This window comes from Hypanus sabinus, chromosome 11 (assembly GCF_030144855.1).
Source record: "Hypanus sabinus isolate sHypSab1 chromosome 11, sHypSab1.hap1, whole genome shotgun sequence".
Lineage (NCBI taxonomy): Eukaryota > Metazoa > Chordata > Chondrichthyes > Myliobatiformes > Dasyatidae > Hypanus > Hypanus sabinus.
In genome coordinates, this window is record NC_082716.1 from 33,741,970 (window position 1) to 33,767,794 (window position 25,825).

A 25,825-nucleotide genomic window follows, 5' to 3' on the forward strand; every position below is an offset into this window, starting at 1 on the left:
GGAGACTTTTCTGGTTGGCTGCCAGTGACTAGTGGTGTCCCACAGGGGTCTATGTTGGGATTGATTCAGATGATGGACTTGATGGCATTGTTGCAAAGTTTGCAGATGGTGGAGCTAGCTGGAGAGGCAGGAAATAGGGAGTCTACAGAAGGACGTAGACAGATTAGGAGAATGGGTAAAGAAGTGGCAGATGGAATACAGTGTCGGGAAGAGTATGGTCATGCACATTGGTAGAAGAAATAAAAGGGTAGACTATTTTCTACATGGAGAGAAGAATAAGAAAATACAAACACAAAGGGATTTGGGTGTCCTGGTGCAGGGTTCCCTAAAGGTTAATTTGCAGGTTGAGTTGGTGGTGAGGAAGGCAAAAGCAGTATTAGCATTCTTTTTAAGAGGACTAGAATATAAAAGCAAGGAAGTAATGTTGAGATTTTATAAAGCACTGGTGAGAACTCACTTGTATGCAGTACCTTAGAAAGGATGTGCTGAAACTGGAGAGGGTTCAAAGGAGGTTCATGAAAATGATTCCAGGATTGCATGACTCGTCATATGAGGAGCGTTTGATGGCTGTGGATCTGTACTCACTGGAATTTGGAAGAATGAGGGGTGACCTAATTGAAACCCATCGAATGGTGAAAGGCCTTTATAGAGTGGATGTGGAAAGGATGTTTCCTGTGGTGGAAGTGTCTAAGGCCAGAATACACAGTCTCAAAATAGAGGTACGTCCTTTTAGAATAGGACATAGGACATAGAAACCTACGGCAAAATACAGGCCCTTCGGCCCAAAATGTGTGCTGGCTATGTAACCTACTTGAGATTGCCTAGAATTACCCTACCACATAGCCCTCTATTTTTCTAAGCTCCATTACCTATCTAAGAATCTCTAAAATAGCCTCCACCACCGGAGCATTCCACACACCCACTGTGTGAAAAACTTACCTCTGACAACCCCCTATACCTACTTCCAAGCATCTTAAAGCTATGCCCCCCATGTTACCCATTTCAGCCCTGGGAAAAAGCCTCTGACTATCCACACAATCAATGCCTCTGATCATCTTATACACCTTTATCTGGTCACCTCTCATCCTCTGTTGCTCCAAGGAGAAAAAGCCAAGTTCACTCAATCTATTCTCATAAGGCATGCTCCTCTATCCAGGCAACATCCTTGTGATTCTCCTCTGCACCCTTTCTGTAGCTTCCACATCCTTCCTGGGTGAGGTGACCAGAACTGAACAAGTGGGGTCTGATCAAGGTGTAACAGGTATAGCTGTAACATTACCTCATGGCTCTTGAACTCAATCCCATGGTTGGTGGATGCCAACACAGTTGATGAATGGTGATGAGGAGCTATTTCTTTAGCCAGAGAGTGGTGAATCTGTGGAATTCATTGCTACAGGCAGCTGTGGAAGCCAAGTCTTTACATATGTTTAAGACAAAGGTTGATAAATTTTTGTTTGATCAGGGCATGAAGGGAGAGCAGGAGACTGGGACTGAAAGGAAAAATGGATCAGCCATGATGAAATGGTGGAGCAGACTTGATGGGCCAAATGGCCTAATTCTGTTCCTATATCTTATGGTTTTTATGGTCTATGTCACCAAATGATAACTTAGATGAATTTTCTTATGGGTATTCATAGTAGAACAATGAAGTACAATAGAATCAAGGAAAAACTACACACAAAGACTGACAAATTGTGCAAGTACAAAAAGAAGCAAGTAATAATAAATAAATAATACTGAAAAGATGCGTTGGAGAGTCCTTTAAAGCGAGTCCATAGGTTGAGTTCAGTGACTAGTACGCTGGTTCGTAAGCCTGATGGTTAAGGGGTAATAACTGTTCATGAACTTGGTTGTGTGGGACCTAAGGCTTCTGCACCTCTTTGGCCAATAGATGCACAAGAAGAGTGCATGGTCTGGATGGTAGGGGTCCTTGATGATGGCTTTTGCGACTTTTCTGGAGGGATGCAGATGAAGATGAGGGGGTAACGATTATCATTGCCTAAAGTACATCACTAAAGACTAATGTTACACTGTATATCAAAGAACTGTGGCTGCTGAAAATCTGACATAAGACAGAAAGTACTAACCATATAACAATTACAGCACAGAAACAGGCCATCTCAGGCCTTCTAGTCTGTGCCAAGTGCTTACTCTCACCTAGTCCCACCGACCTGCACTCAGCTCATAACCCTCCATTCCTTTCCTGTCCATATATATACCTATCCAATTTTTTTTAAATGACAATATCAAACCTGCCTCTACCACTTCTACTGGAAGTTTGTTCCACACAGCTACCACTCTCTGAGTAAAGAAGTTCCCCCTTGTGTTACCCCTAAACTTTTGCCCCTTAACTCTCAACTCATGTCCTCTTGTTTGATTCTCCCCTACTCTCAATGGAAAAAGCCTATCCACGTCAACTCTATCTATCCCCCTCATAATTTTAAGTACCTCTATCAAGTTCCCCCTCAACCTTCTACGCTCCAAAGAATAAAGACCTAACTTGTTCAACCTTTTTCTGCAACTTAGTTACTGAAACCCAGGAAACATTCTCGTAAATCTCCTCTGCACTCTCTCTGTTGAATCTCCTCTCTGCTCTCTTGTACTCAAGATGCTCGACAGGTCAGGCATCATAGAAATATTCTCAACTTCAAATGCAATCTGTTTCTCTTTCCACTAATGCTGCCTGACTTGCTGAGTGATTCAGGCATTTTCTATTTTTATTATAAATGGGATCGTGCTGATCTGTATTTATTAATTGATGCAAATAACCGTGAGGTTTGCCCAGCCTTTTGAAGCGCCAGAATGAAGCTAGCGTTGAAATGAATTTTTATAGCAGCCTGGATTTTTTGAAATTAAGTGGTTTGAATGTTAGAGTTAAAAGAATAAAAATTTGAGGAATATCAAAAAAAAATCTGTCTACACAGATTAAAAGATAGGCATTTGTCTGTTTAGTGCCAGCAGTTTTAAGCATGAATGACAGCTTTGGCCGCCCACGCTGGGTGGAGTTCCTCTCTCTGACTCATAGGCATTATCATCGATAAGAACTCTAGACACATGCACACAGCAGGTGAAAGTTACAAAGCCTTGTATACTGTACTTCACAGATCAGTAACCCAGTTCAAGAGCAAGGTGGGAATTTGCAGATTTCTTGTGACTCCGTCTCAGAGAAAGTATTTATTGTTAGCAATCAGTTCCCTGCTTCCACCTTCCCTCTCATTTCTTATCCTCTGATTAATCCACGTCAGGGTGGAGTTCTGACTTACTTTCTAAAAAAAACCATGAATGATCTGAGAAGGTTTATTCTTTCTAGCCACTAACCATGCCCCTGCCCTAAAAGGGAGGAGGGAGGAGTTTTGGGAGGCTGCCCTTTTTAAAACAGTCATTTTTTTTCCCTTTCAGAAGTTGAAAGCAGAGTTGACCACCAGATGGGATGTTGTAGCTATGAAGTAATGATGTCGAAATATGTTCCTGTTGAACTCGAGTCGTCTGGAGGGGAAGACCAGCTTGATTGTGAGTAACAGTTTAAAACTCTTACAAACTCTTCCACCGTGTATATCCGTTCAGTTTAATGTACCTTGTTTTGAGACACAAAAGTGCAAGGTCAGGATTACTATTACTATCAGCACATTATCTCTGAGGAGCGTTTGTTAAAAGGGTTGCTGCTAGCTGTAATTTTGCCTTTGACTCATGTTAAAAGGACGTGGGTGTCTGTACAAATAAAGCTGAGCTCACTGCTACATTAAAAAAATTCTGACATATCAATTGATTGAACATCCCTTATCACAGCTTATTTATTGAATAGTCCATTCTTGCATGTCAGAGGACTGAGTTCTGAAAACAGCAGAACATTTGAGACAAATGAGACGTGTATGCGTCCGATGGTGGCCTTGATATATGTAAAGAAACTACCTTTGTCTCTTCAAATATGGCTGAAGCGAACGTCGGAGTTTTTCTCAGGGAAATTTGTCTGAATATATATTTTACCTGAAACAGGGTTTTCTCCTTATTAGTGTTATTCTTAACTCTTTCCATGCCCTGTCCTAGTTATATAGATGTGCTTAGTACACAGTCAGTATTTCAAACTATTAGTCTATGACTTTTACGCGCTGAATCATGCTTTTGACTATTGAACAAATATCAACGTATTTCATTGTAAGATTTAATCCTTCTTAAAAATGATCAATTACAATGACAAACTACTGTCTTTTGTCTGGATAATCTTATGCATTGAAAGCTAAATTTGGGTGAGACTCATTGAAATTGGATAAAATTCTCGTTATGGTTACAGTATAAACCTGACGCCGTTCATTATACTGGCTCTAGTTTAATAGATCAAAATTCCTCTGTTTGGTTTAACCCCTTGTAAATCATATTTACCTGTGTCCGTTGATGGTATTCAATAAAGTTCTTCTGACCTCTGTGATATTTTTGAGATTCTGCCATTTGTATTTAGGATACTGAATTAATATAATTCTACGGTGGAGCAAAGATAATAGGAAAACTTCATAATCCCGTCAATTTTGTTTTCCTGAAGAAATTATTATCGATGCTGGAAATCAGAGCACAATGAAACCAATTCCGTCTCTTTACTTTTATAAGATTTCTGATTGAATTACTCAAATTTGCTCTTTGTCGGCTATGATTTTGATCCTTTTGCTATAATATACAGTCTCATCTCATTGTTATATATTTAAGAATTTGGCAAAAGAGGCAGTCAGCTCCCAGAGAGGGAGCAGTTTTGATGCCATCTCAGTTATAATGGAGTTTCAGCGAAGACCAAGGAAACAGGATGTTATAAAGCATGGTTTGTAACAAGGTTTTCGCTGTAAGTTGATTACATCCATTTTAACTGCTCCTAATGTATGAAGAAAAGGAGAGGAGGAGGAGGAGGAGGAGAGAGAGAAAGAACAAGAGAGACGGGAGGACAGACAGTATGCAGAAAGTAGTATTTGTATTATTAAGCACGAGGCAAAAAAGAATTCTGTCATGCAATTAGTGTTAAAGAAAAAAATATGGAAAGCAATAAAACAGTACTGAGTTCTAAATGTAGACTCTATGTTATCCCTTTCAAAGAGCTTCCTGTTTGCCAAAGCCTGTAGCCCTCTTTCCATAACTCTAAATAAAGTTTCATTATACCCACCACATTCTTTCATGATTCATGCTCAGGATGTAAAGATTCAAAGATATAAACTCACATGTCAATTACCATAATATATTTTAGCTCCAATTTATTTTTTTTCTCTCCGTCACCCTCTTCCATCTTTGCAGATCTTCCCACCTCACCAGCTCCATTTGCCATATCACTGTTAAATGTTGATGGAAAATTGTTGACACTAACTTGTGACTAGTTCAGAAATTAAATCTCAAACTTACATCTATACTTCACTGAAAATAGTTGCACTTTGATGTCCCTGACAGAATAAATTTAATATCATCTGATGTGCCTGTATCAGGGCAAAGCCACTTTACTGCAGTGAACCATCAAGAAGAAATTCTTATCTGGATTTTTTAATATATGTTTGTCACGAGTCTTTGCTTCTTGCAGACTTGTTTATACTTGGAGTGACAGGTTTACGTGAGAGAAGAGCTATGCTCGGTCTACTGACCTCCTGAAAGGTACAGACCCGGATGTTAATTAAGCTGTTCAGTCATTCTTCTATTGAAAAATGAAATGGCATCCTTATGGTATTCCAAATATATAGTTAGTCATGGGCAAAGCTTAGCAATGTCAGTAGAATGAAACGTACTGTGGAAAGGTCTGTTTGGGTGGAAACATTTATGGAAAATATAATGTCTGTCTAGGATGTCACATTCACTCGCAGCTTTATAATGAGGTTTAGAGGGAGGTTAATAGGGAGGTTTAGAATGGAGTATGAGTTTCCTTGACTTAAGCGAAAAATATGAAGACAAATACTGCGACAACAAAAAAGACAGTATGGAGTACCCATTAATTTTGTATTTAAAAAGATAACTTTACATGGGCCTATTTCAGACTAAGAGCCAATATATCCTATTCTCCCTTCAGAACTCATTACTAACACCCACTTGAGTCGATATCCCAGTCCTTCATTGACATAATTTCATTTGTTGTAAATAATTTATTCTGATTTTGTGCAATGTTTTATTCCTCGATATGGAGAATTTAAAAGAAGCCCCACGTTGCTGCTTCTGCAAACTTTATTTATACTCTTTGCAAAGTCAAGTATACTTTTGTTTTCTGAAGAACTTTTTCTTCCCTATTTCATGGGTGAAAAACTATCACTCAAAAGGATTCCAAACTTCCAAATCCACTGCCCGTCAAAAGAATTGCTCTGCTACGTTGCTTTTTCACGATAATCAACCTAATAAACCCATTGCCCTTCCCAAGTAAACATATGAATCACATTTAAGTGTCCGAGGCGGCCATTGACTATTTAAAAAAATATATCTGCACGGAAACCGGAAAGCCTTTTACTTTGCCGATCACTCAAGTGAAATATTTTGCAGTAGAACAGGGAAAACCAGAGACTACATCTTGGCTGATAGTATTTAGTTTCACCACAAAACCTTCGCATGTTGCTTGCCTTTGGTGAAGAAGTGTTCCTGCAGCATGTGACGGAGGCAATCCCAGAATTTTTTTTTCCCCCATTTCCTTTGCAGGACTGCTGTGAGCATGTGCTCCATCTTGTTTCAGTGGTTTTATCTGTATCCTTGCACTGTTGATCAGCGTAAAGAGGTTAACCAGCAACAGGCTGTTGAAATATGGCATTCGTGTACTAATGTACGACAGCACGGGCAACCGAGTAAAAGGTTTTCGCACCACAGTTCTCTATAAAGTCCATTTCAAATTCAGCCTCGTCCTCACACGAGATGGCGAAACTTTACTAGCCGCAAGCTCCTCCCTGTAGCTGTCCCATGGACACAGGAATGGGCTTCTTTGCTGACCTTCAAACTGCCAAGGGTGTGTGACAAGAATAGAAGGGGTGTAAGGTAGAGAAAGCACCTCACACAAATAAATCTGTTGTAAAAGAGACACAATGTTTCAACCTTGTGTTATTTCTTATTTATTTACAAGTAGATAGAACCAATTAACCATACACTCAGTTTGAATGAGTGTGTACGGATCACTGGTTGGTGGTTCTAAATGTGTATAATTGACCCTAACTGAGTGAAAAGATCACAGCAAAAAGAAAAATGCTGCTGTAATTGTTCCAGCAAAGGAAGCAGACACCCATATCCCACGAGGCTGTAAAATGGCTCCTGCAGAGGAGAAATTAGGGGAGGCAGAATTTAAATAAAGGGCTACAGGACTGTGACATTTTCAATGTCCGTGTTCCATCCGCAGCAAGTTTATGCTTTAAAATTTCCATGCGGCCAAGATTTCAGAGGCCGTGCAATCATTAGGGAGGCTGTAGTCACAAGAATAATCAGTCCTGAATCCTCACTCTTCGCAATACCTTTCATTTTATTGTATAAAACTAATTGCTTCCAAAATGGTGACAGGAAGTGGAATTTTACTCCACGTCAGTTCTGCCTTGGATTATTGATACGAGGCCTTGGAAATCTGATCTGAGTAATTATCTGGCACGCACATGTCCCTACATCATCACGAGGGTGAAACCTCCCATTATACACATTATTTTTTTGTGGAACATTTTTGTATTTCTTTGCCATATGTACTATGTGTAGCTCAAATCTGGAAGCTGTTAAAAAATCCCAGCTAATGTGTACTATTCTCTGCAAGTCACACATCTAGTGGTGGTCTGCACTCCTCACTTCCCGCACCCACTTAATCTGCACCCATTTACTGTATTCTGCAACTAATCTGTTCTCTTCCTCACATGTGATCTGTACTCACTTCTACCCGCACATGGACTTAATTCTGACTGTGTGTTAGCGTGAAGTAAGTGATAGTGAAATGGCAACTACATCTCTGGAAAGCTTCAATCTATTAAACATTTCAACCTTTTGAAAAAAAATACTGAAATCCAATCTATTTTAAAATGTAAGACATAAGAAAATCTGACTATTTGTTGTTGAGTGGATGAAAAGTTGAGACTTAACCATAGTTTTATTCAGGGAAAGGCAACAGCCTTTACCTGGCTTCAAGGTCAAGGTGATATTACAACCGACTCTAGTGTAAAAGTCATTCTCAACAAGGGTTGTTCTCCGAGAGCTGGCAGCAGAAAAGACTTTGTTTCAACATTCCCGTCAAGAGCAACATAAATAGTCATTCCTTTAATGAGTTATGATTAATACTCGCAGCAATATAAGAATAAATCTTTGGTTTAACTTGTGAAGAAATACATCTTTCATTTGATATATAGCTCATTTCAGAATATCATGTTGCAAGAACCCCATATGTAAGCATGTAGCAAACTTTATGACTTTTTGGGAATGCAGATGCAAATTTTTAACTGGTGGCGGGAAGCTGGTGGGAGTGGGTGACAATCTCATGCAGGAATGTGAGTTGGAGGCCCACTAGGTTTTAGCAACTGTGCTTCACTTGAATGGTCATTTGTTTGGCTGTTTCCAGTGCTTTGACCAGAAACCCCACATTACACGCCCCTGGATTCTAACCAGAAACCCTCTTAGGCAATCTCTCGCGTGCCATCTCCCCAAACGGCATTTCCAACTTACAAACTTCGACATAATCGTAAGATGGTGTTTCATCACTGTTCGTATAAGCAAAAAATGCAGCCACATTTAGGAAACTCGATAATTCAGCGCTTGTACAATGAGTCCATTGCAACAGTAAACAGAACTCTGAAACTGTAATCATACAAAATTGTTATAATTGACTGATCAATCATATAATGCAATATGAGGAAGCTATAAGGGGTTGACACTCTTTCTGAAGAAACTCCATGTGATTTAAACTGAACTGCAGACAATCATCAATAAAAGTGCCAATAAAATAAGTTTTAAAATTAAAATTGCAGAAATTTATATTTATGCGTTCCGTTTGCTGTACTTGAGAATCTGACAGTTGTAAAATCTTTTTTATATGATTACCCTTGTATTATATTCAACAAATGCCTTTTTTTAAATGAATATTGAAATGGATACCAGGCTAAATTTGATGCAATTTGATACATAGTATCCAAGTTTCAAGCCAGCTATGCAAACTCACAGATACAAGTGCTTTAAACAGCAATATTAGTGATATACTTACCATGAAAGTTAAAGCATCTTCAAAGAGTTATTCATCATTGTCTTTTTATTGATTCTCCACTATTGCAACCTGAGTAATTATCACATTTGCAAGTTCTTTCTACGTTATCATAATTGTTCTGTCACTGCAGATTCCAATACTTTCCAAATGCAGTTTGCTATTTCTATCAGTTTTCTTCATAGATGCATTTAAGCTGAAAAATTTTCACCTTCAAGCACACTTTTGAACTGCCCTGCATGCTAGTGCTTTGTGGAGAATTTATGAATTGGACAATATATCCAGAGACTGCACAACAAGAAAAAGAATGTATTATGATGGCATTGGTGGGGAACTTGTCAGATGCAGGGCTGAAGACACAAGATGACCAAGAGACATAACACATGGCAGATGCTGGAATTGAGAGTAAAACCAGACTCCCGAAGGAACTCAGCAAGTTGAGAAGCATCAGTGAGGGGACTGGAACTGCCGACATTTCAGGACAAGACCCTGTGTCAGGACTGAAAGTGGAGGGAGAAGAGAATGGTATAAGAAAGAGAGGGGTGAGAGGTAGGTTATTGCTGAACTGAGCAGGGGTGAAAGATGATGGGCAGAATGAACCAGGTAGCAAAGGGTGAGGGGTAGTGCTGAGAGACAGAATCAGGTGGGTGATAGGTAGAAGTAGGCAGAGGTAAAAAGAGACAGATGGAGTCAAATTTGGAAAGTGCAGATACATCCCAAAGATGGAGAAGCATTCTAAAGGGAGGATGAAGCAACAGTAGCTGACAACAGAAGTCAAAGACAGCACAAAAGCAAAAGGGGGGCACATAATATAGCAAAGTGTATTGGAAGTTAAAGGATTGATTGGAATGCTTTTAAAATTCAACAGAAGACAACGACAAAGCCATAAGGAGAGAAAAGATAAGATATGAAGGAAAGCAAGTCGATATTATAAAAGAGGACACCAAAAGTTTTTTTCAGTTACAGTACATAAAGAGTAAAAGAAAGGTGAGAGTGGATATCAGTCTGCTGGAAAATGACATGGAGACGTAATAATAGGGGAAAAAGTAATAGCAGATAAATTTAATAAGTAGTTTTCATTTATCTTAACTGTGGAAGACACTAGCAGTATACCAGTAATCTGAATGCGTCAGCGGGCATAAGTAAGTGTAGTTGCTATTCATAAGGAAAAGGTACTTGGGAAGCTGAAGGATCAGATAAGTCACTTGGACCAGATGGATTATGCCTCAGGGTTCTGAAAGATGGCTGAACAAATTGTAGAGGCATTGATCTTTTAAGAATCTTTAGATTCTGGAATGGTTCCAGAGGACTGGAAAATTCCAAATGTCGCTCCACTCTTTAAGAAGGGAGGGAGGTAGAAGAGAAGAAATTGTAGGTTAGTTAGCCTGACTTCAGTGGCTGGGAAGCTGTTGGAGTCCATTATTTAAGGATGAAGTTTTAGGGTTCTTGAGGGCACATGATGAAATAGGGTAGTCCTGATGGGGAAATTATTTCCTTAAGGGGAAATAATGCCTGGCAAATTTGTTGGAAGTCTTTGAGGAATTAATAAGCAGGATACACAAAGGACAATCAGTAGATGTTGTTTACTTGGACTTTCGGAGGATCTTTGACAAGGTACAGCACATGAGGCTGCTCTGCAAGATTGGAGTCCATAGTGTTACAGGAAAGATTCTGGTATGGAAAGAAAATTGGCTAACTGGCAGGAGGCAAAGAGTGGGAATAAAGGGCCTTTTATGGTTTGACGACTGTTGTTCCACGGGGGATGCTGTTGGGACCGCTTCTTTTCACAATATATCTCAATGATTTGGATGACAGAAGTAATGGCTTTGTGGCCAAGTTTGTAGATGATACAAAGATAAGTGGAAGGCCTGTCGAATACTAAAACCTATTGAATATTAAAGCACCTAGATAGAGTAGATATGGAAATGTTTCTGTGGAAGGGAATCAGAGGACCTAACAGAGATGAAGAGTAATTTCTTTTGCCAAAGGGAAGTGAATCTTTGGAATTCATTGCCACAGACGTCTTTTCTGGCCAAATCATTGGGTATATTTAAAGCAGAGATTGAAAGTTTCTTGCTTAATCAGGGCGACAAAGGTTAAGGGGAGAATGAGGTTGAGAGGGAATAATAAATCAGCCATATTGGAATGGCAGAGAAGACTCAATGGACCATATGGTCTAATTCTACTCCTGTGTCCTATGGTCTTATGGCCTAAATGAGGGAAGAGGAGAGGAAAGCTGCTGGAGGGTGATAAATGGGAACACAAAGACTACAAGTACATAAGGAAGGTAAAATTAAGAAAGAGGTGAAAAGCAGATGGAAACAGATGGGGGAGGGGATATGGTAGTGAGGTAGTGTTCATGGGTTCAATGTCCATTCAGAAATTGGATGGCAGAGGGCAGGAAGCTGTTCCTGAATTGTTGAGTGTGTGCCTTCAGGCTCCTGTACCTCCTCCCTGATGATTGGGGAAGGATGAGCAAACCAGGGAGCTGTGGAGAGAATAGGTTCTGTAGAAGGTGGAAAGGGGTAGAAAGAGGAAAATGTAGCTAGTGGTGGGATCCCATCAGAGCTGGTGGAATAGATGACTAGAGACAGGGAGATTGCTCTAAATGTCTAGTGAATATAGAAACTGAAATTATGATCATTTAGAGCCAAATTCAGGAGAAATTTCTTCAACTACTGAGGAAATCTGTAGAGTTCTCTACTCACAGAAGGCAGGGGAGATTAAGACATTAAATATATACAAGGAAGAGATAAAGGGTAAAGGGATCAAGAGATTTAAGGAGAAGGCCTATGATACTGAAATAGATGATTAGCAGGTCCGAAGGGTTGATTAAACTTGAACTTGAACTTGATTGGCCCACTCCCGCTTCAGTATTCTACATTCCTGTACTTTTATACATTTTGTGGAAAAAAATCAACACCTGAATGGCCTTTCAGTAACAAAGATTATACATTTCTAAAGGAAATTTGAAACCAAATGGCTATTTTATCCTGTCTGATACTGACAGTCTTTGCTTTGATTATGGTGTTGACCATCTGCACAAAGAATATACACCAGATAAATGTTGGTTATAACACACTGGGGGGGGGGGGGGTGGAATCTGTGCAAAAAGTGTCTGTAAAACAGCATTTAGAAATGCTATAACTTGAAATATTTTAAGGATATATTTGGAGTCTTCTCTATTTGTGTCTCAGTAACTGATCTGGATTCTCACCCATGAAACTTCTGACTTGCAGGTCACTAAATAATTAGCTTACTTTACATTTTGCAATTGAAAAATATTCAAACAGTTCTTTTCAAGAAAGAGCCAGTGAGATTAATTTGACTATTCGCAACAAATACGATATAGTTACAGTATTCTTAGAGAACATAAGAAGTGCCCTTTTTAAAATGCATCAACCACTCCAACTTGGCTCATGACAGATGCAATGTACTTGTAGGTGATAACATCATTTATTGAACAGCTGAAAACTCACCCCTGCCTACTAGATTCCATCTTATAGATGCCTTATCCGAGTACATATATGTCATGAGACATACTGTGCTTTCAGCACAAGTACACCATTTCAAACATGTAAAGAATCTGTAAAGTACATTGCAAGTGTCAAACATTTAGGAGCACAGAACGGAAGAGTGATCCTTCCATGTAATTAATTTGATTATGTAAATATGGAAATTACTTTAAGGTGGGAATGTCCTTACACACGAGAATCTTGTTCCTACCAACAGACATTATTGCACCACTGTTAGCTCTTGAAAACATTAATTCATTAAAATAAAACAATATAGTTGAAGTCAATTAATTTTTAATTTATATATTGTTTCAAGTAAGCATAAAAATTCATTGCTTTAGCAAGAAAAGTAATTGAATTCTGCTTGGTACAGGCATATAATGGATAAATTTCTATTGCTTTATTCATTTGGAGAGTAAATAAGATCGTTTTGCATTGATGCATGGAGGCAGGATTCAAGCAAAGCAAAAATGAACAGATAAGTAGGTAGATCATCAGAATGATGCCTGGGCTTTTGTTGAATCAAATGCTAAGCAGTGGTATTAATGAGGAATGCAAGAAATGGGTAGGGACATGCACAATTAGTGAGACATCTGGTTTTAAGACTTTAGCTTTTTCCTTGGATTCAGGTCACAGAATGGGGTGAAGTCTGTTCGAACTGATTATGCACTCTTGGAAGAAAATACTCAGAGATTTCATAACCAATGTCATAGCAAAATAATTTTAGAAGGAATGAGCTTAAGAGTAAGATGTTTCCTTTGAATTCCCTATTGTGCTTATTGGTAATTAGTGACTTTTTAATGTTTATAACCACTTGATTCGGTTTCCCCTTTAATTACGGTACATTATTTCAACTATATCAGTCCTTCTTTCTCAAATATCTACTCTCAACAATTAATACTCCACAAAACAGTGAACAATAAAGGAAATAGCATCACTATTCAAGGTCACAAGAGCTATGCAAAACCATCAGAAGTAAAGGTTTATAGGATTTTGGAAAATGCATATTAGTAATTTGGTAGTATATTTAACTCCCTGCCCTATTTTGTATTGTTAATCCAAGATAAATTTGTACTAAGGTAACATCTACTTGCAGAAGACCAAATATAAGCACAGCTGAAATCAGTCATCTCATCTGGTACATCAAGAACATCACACATAAATAAAAATACAGCAGGTTAGGTGGGATTTGTGGAGAAAGAAGTAAGATCAACATTTCAGGTCAATGACTCTTCATAAAGGTTCTAACAAAAGATCATTAACATAAACCTCAGCTATTTCTTTTTCAACAGATGCTGGTTGATCTGGACTGTATTTCTAGTACCTACTGCTTCTCTTTCTGACTTCCAACATCTATTTTACTGGAAAATCATATGTCTCCCCTTATCACAGCCTTGGATATTTCAGTCTGTGCTTATCCCCAGTGCTTTAAACTGCAAACCAGTTAAGACTTTGAAGACTAATGTGCCTTTACCATTTTAAGCATGTGCTCTCCAGACTACAATTGCCAAGACTAAAGTTGCTCCCCTGAGGGTTACTTTCTGAATGCTATATTAAACCATAAACAATAGGCACTTACATATTATTTCCTTGGATTGCTGAGGAGTCAAAGGATTTGATTTTGTCGAAGCTAACACTGAGCATGCAGTGGGCTTCTCACTTGCACAGAACTTCCCAATTGTTCAGATTGACTTTCTGCTGGCAGCTCATTACTGAGAAGAACACTAGAAATCTGGTGTCTCCTCCCTTCTGCTGAGCTGATTGTTGGACCTCAACACAGGGAGGCAAGGGTCAACTACGGAGCCTGATACTTGTGCAATCTGAAAAGAGATTCAGCTTCTTCCATGTACTTCTGTTCTAATGAAGGACATAAATGTACAGTTGAAGATCATAGGTTAGTCATGTCTAATATTGCCAATGAGCAAACAATGGCCAATACATTGGTACCTAAAAATGACACTAGGATCTCAAGTCAGAAGATGAGAGAATCGGTTGCAGGGGAGTACATGGAGAAATAGGACTGGTCTGAAAGACTCAGTGAGTAGAATGGCCTTTTGCATCATGAGGGAATACAAATATAGTCATTTGCATATGTTAATACAAAAGCTGCCACAAGGAGGTGTTCCCCTGGCTGCGATGGAAGTGATGCAGGAACTGGTGGAAAGGTTAGTGTTGAGGTTTTTCGAGTGTAATCAATACTATCCTATCTGGGAAGCAATAAAAGATTCCCCCAATGATTTATTGATCCTTTTCTCCAGCAATAATTTGGATGATGAAATTGATGGCTTGGTGGCCAAGTATGCAGATAATACAAAGATAGGTGGAGGGTAGGGAGTGTTGAGGAAGCAGAGTCTGTAGAAGGACTTAGATTAGGAGAAAGGATAAAGAAGTGGCAGATGGAAAATTGTGCAGGGAAGTGTTTGGTTATACACTTTGGTAGAAGGAAGAAAGGCAGAGACTGTTTTCTAAATGGGGAGAAATTAGAGGTGTAAAGGGACTTGAGAGTCCTTATGCAGGATTCCTTAAAGCTTAACTTGCAAATTGTGTCACTGGTAAAGAAGGCAAAAACAATATTAGTATTCATTTTGAGAGGACTAGAATATAAAAGCAAGGATGTCATGCTGAGGGTTTATAAGGTACTGGTCAGTTTGCACTTGCAGCTTTGTGAGCAGTTTTGGGTCCTTGTCTAAAAAAGGATGCGCTGGCAGGAGAGAGGGTCCAGAGGAGGTTCATGAAATTATTCTGGAAATGAAAAGGTTAATGTCGAAGGAGCATTTTTAATGGGTCTGGGCCTGAACTTGCTGGAGTTTAGAAAAATGAGGGGTATCTCATTGAAACCTATTGAATATTGAAAGACATACAGTATGTAGAGCAGTCATGGAGAGAATGTTTCCGATAGTGAGGGAGTCCAGGATCAGAGGACATTCCTTTAGAGCAGAGATAAGGAGGAATTTTTTTAGCCAGAGGGTGGAGGCTCAGTGGAATTCATTGCCACAGAAGGCTGTGGAGGCCAAGTCATTAGATATATTTAAAGCGGAGATTAATATATCTTTGATTAGTAAGGGTGTCAAATGTTACAGGGAGAAGGCTGGAGAATAGGGTTGAGATGGAAAATAAATCAGCCATAATGGAATGGTGGAGCAGATTTGTTGAGTCGAATGGCCTAATTCTGATCCAATGTCTTATCGTCTAAAATTACCTTCTGTAATCTAAAGGTATGGCCAGATGGCCATCTCATTATTCATAGGTTTCATCTGAACTCAGACGATATGTTATATATCTGACCGCAGATGTACCAGGATCTGACCTCAGCACACCTCCATTTTGCTGGAGCTTGATAGAACTTGTGCAAAAAGATTATATGCTTTTGGTTAATTCACCTGGAAGTCATACTGTACAAGTAAATATTGTCAGTTTAAAGACTTACAGTAATATTTGTAGAATATTCATCAATTTATATCTCCTCTTTCCTGCTTTATGGCACCTCTGAAACTTATATGGAACAGTAGCAATAATATTAGGAGGCTTGAAAATGAGGAAAGGTGGATCAACTGCCTGCTTCACTGATAATGTTCATATTGACTTGGGGTTCAGAGTGGGTGGACAACCTAACTTCTTCTTGTCTCATGTTTTACCGATGGCAAATTTTGCTTTCAATGTATGTAGACAATGACAATCATTGAATGGGTAAATGAAAAAAGAGACTCATTAAAACAATCATTAACAAATATTCTAGTATCCATAGATGAAAACGTGTTGTAAAAGCTAAATTTTTCAGTTTCAAAGAAGCATATTTTCTTTCTTTACTTAATTTACTTCCAAAATGAGAAACTTAAACAAAGAAGGAACAGAGGCAGCAGTTAATGTTTTAAAAATCAGAATTTATGAGTGACGAGAGCAAATTTGTGAAAAAGGTTAACGTTGTTTAAAGTAAGATAAAGTTTCACTGATTAATAATGAAGTTCTTAGACCTTGAAATTAGGAAATCCAGCTACATATATAATTTTAAATTGTACCTTATTTGCTTGAAAATGCTCTCTAGATAATAGCAGAAGTACAACCAAAACTTACAAAATAAATGGATTAGTATTTCTGTTAGAAAAATGGAAAGAGGAATTTCAGTCAAATACATTTTTAAAAAATCATATATTAATGTCCAAATGCGCACCTCCCAAGTTTGGTAGGTCTCACTCTCTTACCACTATCTTTCCTTTCCTTTGTGGTTCCCAGGGGCATCTGCCATTTCTTACTCAGTCCTTCATATGGCCAGTTTAAGCTTAATTTTTCATTAACTTTTGACGAGGAGCTGGTTTATGCTGGATTCAAAGGCACTTTCAGAGGAGATTTGAGTTAAAGTTACCATATGATTAGATGGCTGATAAAGAATGAATGTCATCTATGGGCTTCTTATAAAAGAAATTTTCTAATACTTGGACGCCTTGTTAAAGAATTCAATTTAGAGTAACTCTCTCTTTAAAAAAATTTCTTGAGGTAACGCTTTGAACTTAATATATTCATTGAAAGATTAATAGAATTTGGGGCGGAAACAAACCCCTTATAAGTAAACTTCACAACACATTAATGGTTGAAATACAAATGAAGAGGGCCCAGCAAAAAGGTTGTAAACATTTAAAAGTAGCAGGAACATTGTGGAAAAGCTGGATTGCATTAATGTGGTAACTGATCAGAAAGTGTGTTAATTCTAAACAGAGTCTGTGTGTCTCCCTATTGACTTCCACACAATCTTAAACTCTTGATGGGAAAAATCAATTTATTTTATTCATTTACACATCATGCGCCTTTAAAAAGTAGTTACAGGAACTTATTTAAACATGAACGTTTCTGGACAAGCACTGTTAATAATCCTTTCATCCTTTACTGACCCATGGAGATGCACTTAATTGATTCGTAATATACTTTTTGGGCTGCTAATCTGATTAATGGCTCTCATTTAGAGCATTTATCATAACACAATGGGAAGGTTCATTTGGTAGCAATTTTGCCTCTAAATCAGAATGCTCCATGTTCCAATCATGCTCCAGAGACAAGAATACTGGAATCGAGATTGACACTCATCATCTTTATGGATGCTATATTTCAGTTCAAACATCAAATTAATACTATATCTGCCTCCCAGATGAAGTATTCTCTGAGACTTTTTGAAGAACAGTGCAAGCTGGTGCGCTTTTGTACAAAGTAATGTTTCTCTTCCAAACAACGTTATAAGGATTTGGGATTTGGATAAGTATTCAAGTTGGAGGGGTTTAGAAATGACCTAAATGCAGGCAGATGGGATTTGCGAGGCGGGCACCATGGCTGGCAAAAAGGCAATGCCTCAGAAAGGTGGCTTCCATCATCAAGGACCCCAGTTGCCTAGGATATGCCCTGCTCTCATTGCTACCATCAAGGAGGTATAGGAGCCTGAAAGCACACACTCAGTGTTTCAGGAACAGCTTCATCCCCTCTGCCATCAGATTTCTGAATGCACATGAGCAACTACATCACTATTTTTTCTCATTTTTAATTTAATTTTTTATATATACTTAATGTAATTTGTAGATTTTTTGTTATGTATTGCTGCCACAAAACAACAGATTTCAGGACGTGTGCCAGTGATATTATACCTGATTTTGATTCTGAATCATGGACAAGTTGGGCTAAGGGGCTTGTTTCCATACTGTATTAGTCTCTGACTCCATAAAACCAGATTGCAGTGCTGTTTGTGGGAGCTTACCATGCACAAACTAGTTACTGTGTTCCCTGCATTACATGCTAAAAACATTCATTGGGTATAAAGAGCTCTGGAATGGGTTACATTGAAAACCGGGGAACAGTCAATGATGAATGATATGTGGCATTCTGGGCATGACGCACAACAAAGAAAGGAGCTACCATGTCATTATTTGCATGAAAACCAATTCTCTCTTGTATCCCCTTTCCTAAACTTGTTGATCTGCTTTATAGACTAATTTATTACTATGCATCTTCCAGATTTGACCTGATTACCTGTCTCAACTGATGCCTGAGTCTCCCTTTCACTTTCATCCTCTTGCTGGCAGAGATAGCCTTAACTGTCCTTGCTAAGTGACTTCGTTTGTCACAGTTTTGTTGACCAGGCCATTTCAAAAAGGCACAACTATCAACCATAATGGTATGGCTTATAGTATAAGTAGTCTAGGTTGAGTAAAACCAGAAGGAGCCTTGCATAAAATTTGGCTCAGTACACCAATAATGTGGTTTTTTTTGGTTATTTTGAAAACTGAAGTAAGATTCTCGACTGTAAATTTTGAAACCACCATCCTAGATTGCTAATGGAGCAACCTTATCTCAGCCTTACCAGCTAACCGTTGTGTTGTGATAATGGAAGCATATTTGTCCTATTTATAAGCAATCTGACAAAATCATTTTATCTTGTTGTTTTATAATCTGCTTAGCTGAAGCCAACATCACTGATACCTCAAAAGTCCAGATGATAGTGTAAAATCTTCATTTGATTATTTCAATCGTCTGAGAGTATTGGTAATATTATGGCTGCAGAGTTTGGAAAATATGTTTTAAGTTTCTTTGGTTCCTCACTTCACTCTGTTGATGGTTATTTTGGATACTGAAAGCAAATTTCAATGTGTTCTTGTGGGTCCTTCTATACCAGTGTAGCTGACCATCACCTTATCTCACTTAGACAGAGCATTAAGGAAACATAACTTGGCAATCAGATCTTAAATGAGAACCAATGCATGGTAATAATGCTATTACAAGAAGTAATCAGATGACATGTTCTCTTATAGTATTAACAAACTCTCCAACCTTAAAGGAGCATTTAGTAGCTTGTACATACAACAATGTTCTTTGTTTTGCTCATGTGAAATTACAGCCATGTTAAGAAATCAATAATTGTGATGATGATTGCTATTTTGTCAAGTAAAAATCTAGTAGTTTGGAAATCGCCTTATAAGTAAAAAACTTTAAAAGATCAGAATAAATCAATATGATACATACATCATAAATAGAAAGAACAAGGAAAATGTGATAAGCTTAATAGCTGTTGGGGGATGAAGCCTCTTCCCATCTTAAAGCATTTGAAACGTTCTTGGCATAGTTTTGTATTACAGCATTGCTTGCTATCAAAGTCATATCTTTGCTACATTACACTGTGGCAGTCTCTTCAACAATGAAAGTAAACTGATAGTTTAGCATCGTGCCTTGTCCTTTTGAAATAAAGTAACTTTTAAAATAAAAATCTCAAAGCATACTTTCAGATTGGAAACGTGTTTAGAAATTTTTGTTCAAGCCCAATAGTCTCATTCATTAATATACAACTTCCTCCTAACTAAAACTGTCAACACCCCCAGTATCTTTCTTGTTAACTTTACAAAAGAAACCTAAACTGTAGCTCATTCAAAGTTTCACTGTCCTCATCCTATCCAATGGTATCCAATGTTATTTAGTGTCCTTGATATTGTTAATCTTAACCCCATGTATGCATTTGGCTGGAGTATACTTTGGATGTTTTGGTTGTGAAAGCTGTTATGAGTTCAGGAAATCTCAAATAGAAGACTTAGTTTTGTTTCTAATTGATCATCAGTCCACGGCCAGTTTGAGGACCACAAGGAATGGGTTCTGATTAATAGGTGAGGAAAACCACAAAAAAATCTTATTGCAAGGAGGGGTTTCTGAATGCAGAGTTAAGATCTGTTATAGTCATGGGTGTCTGCTCATAGCCAGACAGGAAAATCCTAGTGTTTGAGAAGTGCAGGTTCCTGTTTTTGATCATGTTTGGAACAAAGGGTCAGTCAGCGATCAGTGGAAGAGAGGACAGGTCATATGGATCTACTAAATCCTAAGTAGCTTTTTGGGTTGTTCTTTGTTCAAAAGGCTGCTGTGAACTCAGCTTCTCAAACAGCAGCCAAGCCTGGAAAACCTTATACACTCAAGGATAAAATGAAGACAAGCATAATATAATACTTAAATGTCCAAACCAATTGTCACAAGCAGATTGTTCATTATGACTCTTATCCCTCTTCCCATCACAGATCTGTGGTGAGTTTGGTTCTTTTCATAGATTTTTGAACTATAACTACTGGCATCACCTAATTTTCTGAATTAAAATTCACCCTGTTGCCTTCAGCATTTTGCTGTCATTTACAAGTCTCCTCTTGTGTGCCTTCCATTCTAAAGTCCTGCTCAGACTTCTTCAGAGAGGGTGTACATGTTTCACCCTCAATCCACGTGACTCACAAATACAGGCGGAGTATTCATTCATTGTAGAATTATCATCTGCAACTCTCCTACTACTCTGCATTTCTCCTGTTTTAAATTCCTCTTCCAATAACCTTCAATCACCAGATCATTGATCAGTTCAGCCTTTCCAAATTCAGTTCCTCTAAGCCCTTAACCAAGAAAACTGCCAGGCAAATGATATAAAAATTCAAACTGTGCACAATAGATAAATTGATGGAATTGATTCTAATTACAGCCTGTGGACTCAACTTACTGACCACGGAGATTAATACCACAATCTGAAAGTTCAAAGTAAATTTGTTATCGAAGTATGTATATGCCACCATGAGATTCATTTTCTTGTAGGCATTCACATTAGAACAAAGAAATACAACAGAATCAATGAAAAGCTACACATGAACAAAGACTAACAAACATTGAACGTGCAAAAGAAGGCAAACGATGCAAATAATATAAATAAATAAACAAACAAACAAAGAAGTAATAAACAGTACTGAGAACATGAGTTGTAGAGTCCTTGAACGTGAGTCCATCGGTTGTGGAATTACCACAATAGGATTCATTTCAGTGATCCTGGTGAATTAATGGGATGTGATCTATATGTATCCTGCTGGATAGGTGAAAAGTCAGTATAACGCAAAACATGGAATTGTCTGGGGCTTTAATTCTGACTTTCTGAATAATCACAAAAATTAGTTAGTAAATGGTGTATAAATGCTAACTATAATGTATGACTTAGACCTGGAGTTGTGTAAGCAAAAGATATCACTCCCTAATTCAGTCCTTGCTTAATGAAGAAAAACACTGTACTGTAACCAATGCTTTGCCTCGCGCCCTTCAAGATAAATAGAGACATTATATTGGTAATATTGATAATCCTTTAAATTGCACTTTCATCCATTCTAAGGAAACCAGGAAGCTTGTATAATTTCAAGCCATGAACAGTCCAAATTAAATTCAATAACAACATAAATATATCCATTAAGGTAGCTGAGATCATTAAAGAAAATGTTGTGTATGATAACTTCAACTTATCCCCAATTAGATTAGCAGTAAGAGACACATTGTACTTTGTGCTTAGAGGAAGAAGAAAATTGGCTTTCAGTTATCATGTGTTTCTATTTTAACTTTGTTTAAGGGAACATCTAAATGAATGGTTGAGTGGAAATGTTCAACTGGCTGTTTATCAAAACAGTACTGATATTATTTTTAAAGTCCAATATGAAGACTGTCTAATTATAATGCTTAAATTTCAACTGTCTACAACTCCAATTTACAATGTGAATTGGGTAGCACTGGACTGGAAGCTCAGAAACCAATGCCTTGTCATTCCCATCCACGAGGCCTGCCCAGAGTGACTAGCCGACAAGCGGGTCAATGCTCTTTCCCAAAATAGTCATCTGTAAATCAAACATATAATTCAGCATCCTCCAGCAAGTCCCCAGTACAATGTTGGTCGTGCACAGAATGGAGCTCTCTGTAGTAACACTGAAGTAAACAATGAGCTCAGTTTTTAAAGGCTTGAAAATGAATGATGAAATACCGTTGACGTGAGAAATCTGAAATAAACGCAGAAAATGCTGGAGATATTCACAAGTCAGGAAGCGTGTGCTTTAGTGAAAAGTCATTGATCTTTAACTTTATTTGTATCTCCTCCTTTGCAAATGTTGCCTGCTGAGTATTCCCAGCATTTCTGTTTCATTTCAATAAAAATATTTCATTACCTTAAAATCATAGCTAATTTCTTATGTGTTATTTTTACAATAAGGAGCATGTTTAGATACCTGTCTATATTCAGTGGCTTCAATCTAAATATTTAACTTTTGTGGAGTTGAATCACACTGGCTCATACTTTGATCGAAGATTTTTCCAGTCATGGTCAGATTACTGTGCCTTTTTCAATTTCACCCAGTTTTGGCTTGATTGCTTTCGGATGGCCCCCATTTATTGTCCATCCCAATTTTTCCACACTGAGGCGATGGTCCTGGACCACACTTCTCTGAATTGGCAGCTTTCAAAGTGTTACGTGAGGAATTCTGAGATGTAATTAAGTGAAAGCACACCAATATACTTTCAAGTCTTGCCAGGGAACATGGAGACAGTGATGTTCCAATGCGCCTCTTCCCCTTATTTGTCCGGGGGTAGAGGTTACTGTTTAGAAGATGCTGTCAAAGAATGTTTGGTGAGTTAAAACTAGATGTGGCGATGTTTGACTTGAGAGAGTAAACCTTTCCTTTCCCTAGTAGAGTGAGAGAATAAGAACAATGGGTATGATTAACTTTGTTTATTTTAATTGGTGCAACTTCTATTTGCATAATACACAAAATAAAAAATAAATGCCACACTGTGAGTCAATCCACTTGGCATAAGCAGAATAAGTGCTCTGCAAACTGAGCTGTAGCCTTTGGTTTCTCTGTTATTTGTAATGGACTTGCAAGAGAAAGTACAGAGAGCACAATGTGCATCTGCCAGGCAAACAAAACTCTGCAAATTCACTATCTCACCTCTTAAATGTGGCGGGTGAAAGAACCATTATCCAGTAGCCAAAACAGCTACCATTCTCTATTAACAGGGCAAAATATTCAGCTGATGTAGATAGGCTGCATTTAGTGCAGCTTAATTTATTACATCTTTCAGTTCCCATCAAAGATCTACAGTTTCTACCATGGGTGAAAGAGACAACTCCAGGTTCATTGGTTGCAACTTTAAATTCTACTAGCACTCTCAGTCCAAAGAACAAGTTGCCCTTCAGCACTTGGAAAAACAGCAGCCGAATGACACAGTGTACCGTAGGCAACCTGATAACCACAGAGCTAACAGACTGGTACCACAATGCTGTCTTAAGTGTGCCAGATGTTTATGGCACCTTGAAGATTTCCACACACTTAGTTTTCAAACAACCTTCACTTAAAACTGCTTAGGGATGTGAAATAAGTATCTGTTTTGTGCCACTGTGCACAAAGTGACACCTCTAAGAGGAATATATTTAATTTATCACTGTGGAAAATAGAATTTCCCAGGTTTGTTTGAGTGCAGGCTGGTCTACAACATTGAGCAAACCGCTGTTGAATATTAAAGAGAAAATGAAAGAACTTCTAAAATTATTTGTAATAATTTTGAGCATAATAAATAACTCCTCATCTCATCATATGTGTGTGTGTATATATATATATATATATATATATATATATATATATATATGAGAGAGAAAGAGAGATAAGTAGACAAACAGACAAGGAGTTAATGTTTCAGGTCACCGACCATTAATCTTTGGAGTTAACCGACATAATTGGTGTTAAAGTTTTACTCATTAGCACCATTAAACCATCAATAAGAGAACTATATGATTTTTAAATAATTGGTTGTTTGCACTTTTCATAATTGTATTATTAATGCTGTGTGTAGAATTATCCAAACAGAACAGACCAGATTGGGTATGAACAATTCACCTCAGTATCACGTAGTTGAACATATGGAAGAGTCCCACAAGCTGCAGGACTGGGTCCCAGTCTAGAAGAAGGACAGGAACCATCAGAAAGGATCTACTTGGCACCAGAAACAAAACTACTTTCTCCTCATTAGGTACATTTTTGAGGAATCTTTCTGTGGATTGTGTGATTTTCTGGTTTGGGCTTGCGATTATACACCAAGTACAGCCTCATAACTCAAGACAAGTAAAATGATAATTGACATTCAATTTTCATACCACTGAGTTTTCAAGTTCAGTACACATTTGATAAAAATAACCAAAGAACTTAATGTCTGTATTATAAAGGAAGATGGTGTTAAAATCATTTCTGGCATGCAGTATTAGCAGGTCAGGCTAATTCCACCCTCTGTGGGTAAAAATACATCTAACTAAATCCAGAACCACAAAACAACTTAAGCTCGTCGTCAGTTAATAAAAATCTGAATAGCTGACAACCACTACAAAATAATTATTTAAGTGAATAATTAAGTAGTTTTTGGAGAATGCCTTTGCTGCCAGAAACATAGAGGAATCATCTACATGTCAAGTGGTCCAGTAGGAAAGACAAATTGAAGGGTTGGCTGCTCAGAAATGAGGGTTAACCTCTCAAAGCATGGTTCATGGAACTGCTAAGGAATCTCCAAGTTGCACAGCAAAAAACATACAATGGAAAACATTATAGAAACAGAAATATCATTGAGCAAACATCTGATATGCTGAAACAATGCTTGAGCTGTTTAGATCGCTGTGGGAGTGTTCTAAAGTATGCCCCAGAGAGAGCCGACAAAATGGTAGTGATCTGCTAGATGCAGCACAATACAGTATAGCCGTTAAGAAGGCAGATTAGTATTTATTTTCTTTAGTCTCCATCTTACAATTCTCATAAATGGTTACACCCAGGTACTAACATTCTATTTGTCTTTAAAGATTCGGATGTATTTGCCAATACTTCCAGCATTTGTTGGCTGTTACTTTTTATTCTTCAGCAGAACTGTTGTTCCGAGCCTATTCATTTTGATCATTTTTTGACCGTAAGGCAACATGATGTGTCAAGCTTTCATTGAAAATTATAGGGCATTTTTATGCATTGAATGCTATTCAGGTTTGTATTTCCTTAAACCTTTACAGTTGTTTTACTGAACCTTGAAATGCAGTCACTGTTGCAACATGGAAAAAATGGTAGCTGATCTGTGCAAGTTCTCACTTGCAGCACTATGATAATGACCATGTTATCTATTTATGTGATGTTGATTGAGAAATAATATATTGGCCAGAATACCAGAGGTAACTTGCCTGCTCTTCTTCAACATATTTCTCCAGGGCTTTTTATTACCTCTTGACAGGACAGATGTGGCTTTGGTTAACATCTCTTTCAAGAAGTTGTATCCCTAAGAGTATTAACCCCATTCGTCCTGCAGTCAAGTGTCATCTGACTGAGATTTCTGTGCTCAA

General features: G+C 38.0%; 1 long non-coding RNA gene across 2 annotated transcripts in view; it reads left to right on the forward strand.

Annotated features, from left to right (window-relative positions):
- The first annotated feature begins 3,190 nt into the window (after positions 1-3,190).
- LOC132401559 (uncharacterized) overlaps positions 3,191-25,825 on the forward strand; it is an 84,357-nt gene continuing 61,722 nt past the window's right edge. For both annotated transcript variants that reach the window (XR_009514609.1, XR_009514610.1), the window contains exon 1: positions 3,191-3,510. This is a non-coding gene — a long non-coding RNA (uncharacterized LOC132401559). The remainder of the gene's footprint in view (positions 3,511-25,825) is intronic.